Raw genomic sequence first — 10,502 nt, 5'->3', positions numbered from 1 at the left:
TTACAAATATGTTTTTTTGGTGTTGTTTTTCCTTAGAATTATCTTTTACAGTTATAAAGTAACAAAAATTGAAATAAATATAAGCTCCAATTTACTAATACATCGTAATTTAGTTGTGTTATGAATAATTTTAAAAACTTTATAATCAAACAACATGTAAATTTAGTTTAAAGTAATGACCAAAATTCGCGATCGCAGCACTCGAATACGCCATCTGAGGAGAGACCGGTTTCATGCCTTTTGCCCTTCTCCCTTCCCTCTCCTCCTCTTTTCAGTTGCATAGGAATGTACTACGATAATTTTCCTTTTCTTAATATTTTTCCCTTTTATTTGATAAAAATATTTTTAAAATTTCTATGATACTTTTCTTTAGAACTATGTTCAATGTAGTTTACAGTTCCATATAGTTTTTTAAGTTAAAAGATTTTAATCTATGTGAAAATCAAGAGAGAAACTAACGTACTTCCTTCATCTATGACTTTCCACACACTAATGATCATTAGCGTGTGGAAAGCAAGGAAAGCAAGTGAAGTGTTGCCATAGGAAAAGAGATCTGCTGCTCTACGCCACCTGCAGTCCATTTCGATCGCCAATTCTGTGCTTAGCCCCCCCCCCCCCCCCCAGCATTTCCAGATCTGTTTAAATATTTTTTCGCAATATTCGCAAATCACCTGATTCATAATTAATTATAACAAAAAGCATTAATAAATAAAAACAAGAAAACATTAATAGATAAAAGTAAGAAACATTAATACCACGTGTAAACAGAGCGCTACTGAAAACTAAATTTAAAATCTGTCGCCAAATCAAGATCTGTCGCCAAAATACTATGCCATACACAGCATGTCACTTCCCCCCAAACAGTGATGTCATTTTCGACCAATAGCGTGATCCGGCCGAAGTGAGGATTAATCGCTCAATAGTTACGAAACATATTTTGTTGATAACATGAATGGATGGTGTTTTACCGCTTATACTTCCGGGTTACTGTTCCCGATGTATTTCAAAGCCATTTGGCTCACAACGTGTCAATAATATATGCCAACTTTCAAATTTAAACCTAAATTATAATGTATAAATTAATCTTGCTCCTCGAACAATATGCTAACACTAACATAAGATGGTGCACAGCTTGCAACGCGAACTAACAGTAATAAACAAATGGAAAGATGGCCATCTTATCAAGACTGCCGAAAAAGCGAATTATTCAAAATCTAGCAACCATGTCACCTTTTTTAACAATATATAATATATTTTAACAAAATAACTAAAGCGAATTTTCACTTCATATTCACCAGAATTCAGAAATTATCTAATTTATTTCTTTTATTGAAAACAAAATTATCCGTTTTAAAATATCGCTTCGCAGAATAACATGTAGTAAGCATCTGCAAACCTTCTAACCGGAACTAGAGTAAGCATACAGCTCGAGATTGTTATTGTTTACATTTCTACTGAAAACACCATCCATATTTTTTTCCCTTCATACTAATGCAAATATTTACTTCGGTTGCTTGTTGTATCTCGAATTATGTAGATGGCGGCACTGAAGTTCAAATTTAAAAAAATGGCATACGAGAAAAAATATTTTAAGCATGAAAAATGCCAAAACACACTTTGCGTACCTAAGTTGTATTATCATTTTTAATTTTTACACAATCACGTCAGAACTGAATTATATGTAGTTTCATAGTTGATATTGTTTTGGAAGCATTCACGTTGATAAAATCATGTAAATCTCAACTCTATGTTTTATATGTATCTGAAAAGTAATAGGAGTAAATAATTAGAATAGCAGATATTCGAGTTTATGGCATAACTCACATTACTCAAGCTTACAAATGATACTAAATACATTATGCAGGCAATAAACAGTTTTGAAAATCCCCTAAAATTTCTAATTTTAAAAGAAAAGAAACTGTTTTATATAAAATTACATTAAGACACAAAACAGATAGTTTCTTTTGCTCAATTAAAAAATCACGATCTTTAAAAAAATTATTTAAAATTATATTATTAATAATATAATTATTAAAATTATATAATTAAGTATTTTTTTTAATATTTTTCGTATTTAAATCGTATTTTTTTTAATTACATTTAAGATTTATTTTTCATTTATGAAATAATAATTTAAATCAGTTAATCCATTTTTTTGGTTTAAATCTATGTTGAACTCATTGTTAAAAAAAAAAAAATTCAAATCATTTATTTGAAAAAAATTTTTTTTTATTTCCTTTTGAAAAAGTTATAAAAATTATCATTTCATTTCAATCAGCTTTTTATTGACCTTATTCATTAGTTTTAAAATTATTTAATTTATAAATTAAAACAGTTTGTAATGGAAAAATGGTGTGGTTGTTCGTGTAGATGGTCTAATTGAAGCAGATAATGAACACAGGATAAAACTGAAAATAACATTTTTATTTCGTTGCAGACCTCGAGGTACAAAATAAAAAGAATGTTATCCAAGTGACATATTAAGTAAAATAACAAATTTGGTGTAACATGAATAAGGAAGATCTATGGGAAATAAATCTCCATTAACCTGCCGAACCAAAAGCTTAATTAAAACTCGTATTTAATCAACGTTTTGTAGTACAGGGGAAATCAATTATAGTTTATAACAGTCGTTGAACAGCCGATCCAATTTTGAGTTTAGGTCATCAACACCCTAGCCTTCTAACTTTGAAAACAATCCAGTAGACAAGGAACTCCTGGATCAAGTATTGGAAGTTTTTAAACATTGTGGAGGTTTTTTATGGAACTAATCTGCATTTGCGTTACATGGAGAGGAAAACCTCCCACCGTTTGACTGATGGCAAGGAGACTCTAACCCATGATCCGTCTACCACTAAGTATATTTTACATCAGCACTGTGGTCTGTGCTTGCAGAATTCGTATCGACAAGACATCGTTAGGATTCAAACCCGATTCATCTGATCGGGAGGCTAGCACTCCAATCTTTAAGCCATCACGGCTCGTTATATTATAGGCGCATTATCGAAAATGGACACTGCCGTGGTCGGGATAGTTTGGTTGGTAGGGTGTTGGGCCCATGTTCAAGAGGTCGTGAGTTCGATTTTCACTCCCCTTGTAGTAAATGGTGTCTGGTGAGCGTCGAATCTGATGGGTCACAAAGTTTATAGCAGATCATACCTCTGGGGTTACTGAATTAAAGATTGATCGTTCTCTGGTTCTGGTCAAAAATACGATCTGTTGATGAATAAATGGATGTATGAATACGTCCGCCTTTTAATACGAGCTGTGACGTGTGTGTGGTTGATGTTGTATTCTTGGTCATAGATGGCACCATTTAAAAACAAGAAAAGCACCCTCTACCTTAAATACGCTTGCAGTAAGCAGGCTTGCTGGATTGGCAAGTGGCATTAGAAACAGAACACTGCCAAAAAGATGAGTCAATTCAGCCAACCACACGATATCTCTTATTAATATTTAAATAATTTAGGCTGAAAATTTAAGACCAAAAAGTTTGTTGAAATTTAAAGTAAACCTAATAACGTAAATTTCAATGCTCAATGTGGTTTAAGAAAGAGAGGTTAAAAATAGATTGAGATGCTCACTTGTCGCGACATTGAATAATAATTAGTTATACATTTGCATTGAAATGAAAAGTGAACCCTTACATTTAATGATTAACAATATTTGCATTCGCTCTTTATAAAATTCAATAAAAATTAATTAAATTATTTATTATATAAAGAGCGATTGGGAATGATTAAATTTATGAAATAAAGGAAATTTAAAAGTTATATAATACGTAATGGCATCACACAGCTAATTGAGCTGGTGTGCAAAAATTAAGGATGAAGTGGTTCTTCGAATGTAAGATTGAGCAGCAGTGTTGAAAATCGATAAAAATCATACCACAGGATCTTCAAAATGTAAGAATATGAGAAAGTAAGCAACTTGCAAAAAAAAAAAAAAAAAAAAAAAAAAAAAATAATCCACAAGTGCACAAATAACCAAAACATCAATGATACACGGAATTGGCGAGGAAATTCCAGATTTTTTTCGTGGGATAAGATCACCTCTGACTGCTATGCAGGATTGACATAGTTTGCCCAGGCTGAGGACCAGGTAGTTACGAAGTTCTTGAGGAATTGCTGCCCATTCCTGCTGTAGTGCTAATCACAGCTGCGGAATTGCTGCTGACGGCTGGGGACATACTGTCAAGCGTCTACCTAGAGTGTCCTACAAGTGTTCAGTCGGATTAAAATCCGGGGAATACACCGGCCATTCTATTCGGACTGGGCGATACATCGATTCACCGGAAAACATTGATGTTGTGTAATCATCGCCGATCCGATTTTTAGGTTGGCGTCTTTTACGAAACATCGAAAATTCCGATGTACGCACGATGAGTGCGATGTTTCCCAATGCATCGATATTTCCCGATGCCGCAAAGAGCGATTCTTCAGATTCAACATCGATGTTCGCAAGCGCGCGCGGAGAGCATTTCCCCCGATCACGAGGTGACATCGATTGCCGTGACGATCTTTTCCCGTGTGTTTCTTCCTTTGCGAATTATCAAGTAACGATGTGCTGATACGATGAATTCCGATGTGACGAGGAGTGAAACTAACTCATCGCCAATGAAAGATGAAAAAATGCTTTCTTCAATTCGTGCAAATCCAAGAAAAGAAAGTGATTCTCTGAGGATTATTTATGTTTTGTTATTTGATAATACTTTGAGATCATTTTTGCCCTGTTGAAGAAAAGATCGTTTTTGATCTGTTCCGATAAGACTTTTTGTTTATTTATTTTTTTACCTATTTATTTTTATTTGTTAAATCTAAAGAATTGCATTCCTTCAATATGGATAAAATGTTTTCCTCAATAATTTTGTATAAAGCTGTAATTTTGCATATTGATAATTGCATATTGATATAAATAATAATTATTATTATTGTTAGAAAATATAAAAGAATCTAATATTTTTGCAAAAAGTTTTGACAAACGAATTTTTAAACCGACAACTTATCAAACGCAAATTTTCTTTTTAAGACAGTCGTTTCGTTTTTATTTCTTTAGCATTTTCTTTTTCGACTTGATAGCTTTTCGATCTTTCTCGATCTTCCTTATTTATAATGATTTTTATAAGAGTGTGCAGTTAAATTTTATTTTTACGAAATATAGTTTAGCAATATAATAATACATTAGGCCGGCAATAATTTTGAAAATAAATTTTTAAGCAATTGATTTTTACAATATTGAAGCCATAATAATTTCCATCGCATCCTTTTCCAGGAAATTTTGTTTTTATTCTAGTTTTTCGCTATTTCCTCAAAAATATTGAAGGTGTTTATAAATATTGAAATATTCCTTCAATATTTCTACTGCCTTCAATAAATTATTGAAGGATATTCTTCAAGAAATTATGGAGAATGAAAGGTCAAGAGGTAATACGCATCGGCTGTTCTAAGCTTTCTATCTTTCTCAATCCATAATTTCTTTTAAAAAATCTTTTTCTGTTATGTTTTTTATTTTTCTGTTTATAAAGATTTGTAAATTGTTGGCTCAATGCGCATTTTAAATTTCATTTTATTTTTATAATTGTATCTATTTTATTTTTACAGTTGGTTGACATACTTTGCGGCAGGCTAATACTTTTGGTCTATTGATCTGATTTTTACGTATTAGGACTTAATCTTGTGTGGTTTAAGGGAGAGACCTCAAATATGCTAATTAGTTTAAGCAGACAATGTTTTAAATGACAAAGTTAGGCACAGAAACGTACTTATCTGAATAAATTTTTTGACTGATTATGATTCCTGACCCTCAAAATATAAGGCGTAGCCGTAATTTGAAAAATATAGTCCTAATAATTTGGTCAGGAGAGCGATCAAAAGTTAGGATCTCTTGATGCTAAAGCTACTTTTTGCGTATTTTGTCATATCTCGAGAACTTTTTACTCGAATTGAAAATTTTTAGCTCAAAATTATAAAATTATCTAACCCAAAGATAATTTTATGCAAAAATGATTTTAATTATTTTTTTTATTAGTAATAGTCGAAAAAAGTCTGAATTTTAAAGATATAAATTTTTTTAGAAAAGAATATAATTTTTTATTTTAAAATAAAAAAGTTAAAAGAAAATAGTTGAATAGTTTCTGAAAAATAAATTTTAAAAAATCAGACTTTTTGAAATCCGATTACTGAGTCAAAAGAAATTTTTTTCCATGCACTACACTCTATCCACAAATATAAAATATTAATTGCTAAAATATTCATGTTAAGATAAATTTATTACAATATAAAAGCTGAAAAAATACACCAATTTCTTCTAATTTTATTTTCTAGAAAAATTATTTCTTAATGTAATTTTTTAATGTGTTTTTGTCTAAGAAACCCAACGATCTTTAAGAATGTTGAAAATTAACAATAATTTTTGTTGGTCAAGGTTGAAATACTATTCTTTTATTTTTACCCTTCTTAATCCCTCCTTGAAAATAATTTACTCATTTTTTTCAAAGCTGCATGTAAAATTTTAATGAATTATTCATTTCGATCACTAGTTAACTATTTATTCAATACCCTCTTTCTTTAATTTAAAAACTTCCGATTTTTTTCAACAAAATCTGAAGGTTGAACAGATGTGCTTTGTTTAAATTGAAAAAGACAGTCCATTGAATTATTTTAATCCAAAAGAAGAAAATAATCAAAATAAAAATAATAAATAAAAAAATAGAAAAAATCCATCACAATAAATCTTTTTTACTAAACATTGATATACCAGGCTTTAATTTACTCCTATCTTTACTTTTTTCCCTATTGATTATATTTTTTATAAAACTTTATTGAAATTAAATACAACATTCAATTATAAATCACTTAGTTGTTTATATATACCTATACAATGAATATAATTCGTATAATGTTAGTTTGATGAATTTTGACAGATTTTCACTTTTTATAAATTTTATCTGAATATCCCTCTCTTGAAATCTTACTCTCTTTTTTCCCCAAACACACGAAGTTTAAATTCTGAAAATCTAATATATATATTTAAAATTTCAGTTTTAGTCTTACTTTACAGTAGCATCAAGTAAATAAAAAGCAAAGTTGCCCAAGAATACAAAATCTGGCAAAACCAAATGTGAAACAGTAACGTGACATCGCGATGTATCGAAACATCGCGATGTTTGAGTGGCGATGCATCACGATGCTGAAATCTTAACATCTCCCAGTCTTAATGCGTCCAATATCTTCACTCTCCAACAGGTCTGTGACAGCCACAGTACGATTAGGTACAGCATTATCGTCCATGAAGATGAATTTTAAAACCACGGTACTTCTAAGAGAGGCACATATAAGGAACCTCGTTTCAATACCGAGCACCAGTGACTGAACCACCTTGGTAGATATCTAGATAAGTACGGGTACCAAGCATGATACCTCTCCACATCCTCCTAATCGGTCTGTTTCGATGATGTTAGAGGGATGATTGCATGTTCCTCGCTCTCTCCAGATGTGCATGCGTCCAGAATCACTAGTCAGATTTAATCTACTCTCTTCCATAAAGAGTACTCGGCCCAGTTGAGTATCTGTCCGGAATTTGTGTTACCGGCATCACATTAAACGGCGTTCCGGTGAACTGGCTTTATGGGAGCACACCGTATTGGCCATCGTGTAAACCAGTGTTTCCCAAACTTATGACTTTTGCGTACCCTTTCTAATTTTTTTGTAACGCTGTGTACCACTAATTAAAAAATGAATGTATTTTTTTACTATAAAAAGTTGCACAAAAGTTAAAAATCGCAACTGGCTGTTGACACCACTAATTATTAACTGTTAACTCTGCTGAAAATAGCCATTAGAAAAATACGTAATCGTAAATTTATATGGCTAGCTTTGCTTTTAAATGATTTTTTTTGAAATTTTCGTTTGTTGCAAGATATTTCGCATAAGAACGCGTACCCCCGCTAAACTGTTCCCGTACCCCTGGGGCTACGCGTACCACACTTTGGGAAACACTGGTGTAAACAGACCACCCTTGTTCAGTCTCCTGGCAATGGTAAAACGCGATATCGGTCGTCCAATACTTTTCTGTGTGTATCGAGCAATTTCTCTTTCATTCAGCAGTCCAGCCAGTAGAATTATAAACCGGTCGTCTGTTGTCATGGTTGTGCGAGAATGACTTCTACTAAACCTCCGGACAGCTATTTTTGTCCTTTGAAATGTGCTCCTAGCTCGTGAAACGATACTGTTTACGACCCCGAATTCCGCAGTCGCACTGGTGACCATTTCGACCATCTTCCAACTTCCCAATGATTCGATCTCGCGTAAACTCATCCAGACGACGTCTTCTGCGTCATCTGTTGGCCATATGACACCGTGACAACAAATTCACTTCGTTTAAACTAATGTATATCGCGTAATACCTTTCCCATAAATGATTAGCTTCAACCACAAGCTCGTTTTATTTTTTAACGACACGCCCCTCGGTACCTCATTCTGCATATATGCAAATTTTCTACTTACCGTTTAGTCTTTTAAATAATCTTTCCCTCTGCCTGTTTTGTTTTTATACCAGTTTTTCCAATTTGTCCTTAAATTTAGTACACAAGTGTAGTTTTAAGAAGAAGAGAAATTAAAATAACAGATAGGGTAAAGAAAAACATGTTCAACGAAATAAAATAATTTAATCTAATATCGTAATGTAATAAAATTAAATAAAATGTTAGGCAATAGAAATAAATAAAAAGATCTCATATAAAAATATCGTCTTATATTGAGCACCTGGCAATATTTACTGCATAAAATGAAAAGAAGCAACATCTTTGGGAATTTTTTATACCTTTTTTTAGCGTTTTATCATTTCTTTAATGGAGTCTAATGAAAAGGTGTTTTTCATTTTTCCTTTATTTTTCTTTAAAGCCATTCTTTTCGCTAATAAGAACCTAAAATAAACATTTTAACTGTTTATTTTAGTTTGTTATCGCCCCTTTAGATTTTTTACGATATTTGTATTATCAGTAATTGGTACAAAGTGTTTATAAGACAACTACAATATTATAAGACAACTTTTTGAAGCCTAGTTTTAGTTTTTGAAATTCAGTTTTTCTATCTGTAGCAGTCCCACTTAGAAAATGAATAAGTGAGTGCTGATTTACTGTTTTTTATAAAATCGAAAAAATAAAAATTTAGCAATTTTGAATCCACAGTTCTTTGTTATTATGTTTTTTTCTTCCTTTAAGTGAATTCAGAGACAATTTTAGATAAAATATTTCAGTGTAGTTGTTTCTGTCAATATAGTTTATTGCTGTCTATATTAACTAACCCCTTCTCTTTTGGGCGTTGCATCTCATACGTTCGGCGTTTTTCTGCCCTTAATTTTGGCGTCGCATGTCATGCTTCGAGGAGAAAAATCGCGTCATTGAAATTGAATTCCTCACTACTTACAAGCCTCTTTAGTTCCCGTGATTATTTCCGAATATTGCTAAGAGATAGCAGAACCATTCCTACTTCCTTCACAATTTTAGTGGTAAGATTTCCCGCCTTAGCTTGAAATCAAAATCAATTTTGCAATTTCTTTAATTTCGCTTTCTGTTGCATGTCAAAATAGTGATGATGTATTCAGAGAGTGAGTCCAAGGACAGTCAATTTATTATCTCTCAGCGGGAAGAATATTTTTACCTAATATTGTTTAACTAATAAAATATTTCATTTCCGAATTTTAATAATTATTTCATGCAGCTATCTATTCTAAACACCTTACAGCAGTGTTTCCCAAAGTGTGGTACGCGTACCCCCAGGGGTACGGGAACAGTTTAGCGGGGGTACGCGTTCTTATGCGAAATATTTTGCAACAAACGAAAATTTCAAAATAGTTTATTTAAAAACAAAGCTAGCCATGAAAATTTGCAATTACGTATTTTCCTATTGGCTATTTTTTGCAGAGTTAACAGTTAATAATTAGTGGTGTCAACAGCCAGTTGTGATTTTTAACTTATGTGTTATTTTTTTATAGTAAAAAATAGATTCATTTTTTATTAGTGGTACACAGCGTTGCGAAAAATTTAGAAAGGGTACACAAAAGACATAAGTTTGCGAAACACTGCCTTACAGCAATAGATTTAATAAATGTGTTTGTACTTTTCTTAAATGAAACTCGGGTGCATTGCAAAGAAAATTAGAGACCAGTGAACGAGACATCAAATATTTTACCACCAATAGATCAAGCAAAAAACTGATTGCTAACAAAAATATTTCGTTAGTTATATTCAGATAGTATTTAAGCAGATGACAGTTTGCCTTCGAGAGAGGTTGTTGTGCAGCGTCCGAGACTTCGTCCCGCTATCCCAATTCTTCCCGTTGACGCCCACCTGTAGTATGCGACATTTACAATCAGAAGTTTAAGTTTTTAATTGTTCTTTTAATAACAACTTTTAATGTTTTTAAAGAATAACTTGTTAATTGGAGTTTGTGAAGTTCCGTAGATGGTTTGTTATCTTTCAATATTAAAGAGGATGTTTCTTT

Source organism: Parasteatoda tepidariorum, chromosome 2, assembly GCF_982258835.1.
Source record: "Parasteatoda tepidariorum strain Cologne lab strain chromosome 2, Ptep-v5.0, whole genome shotgun sequence".
Classification (NCBI taxonomy): Eukaryota; Metazoa; Arthropoda; class Arachnida; order Araneae; family Theridiidae; genus Parasteatoda; species Parasteatoda tepidariorum.
The sequence above is the reverse complement of the archived record's forward strand: the minus strand, read 5'-3'. Positions refer to the sequence as shown.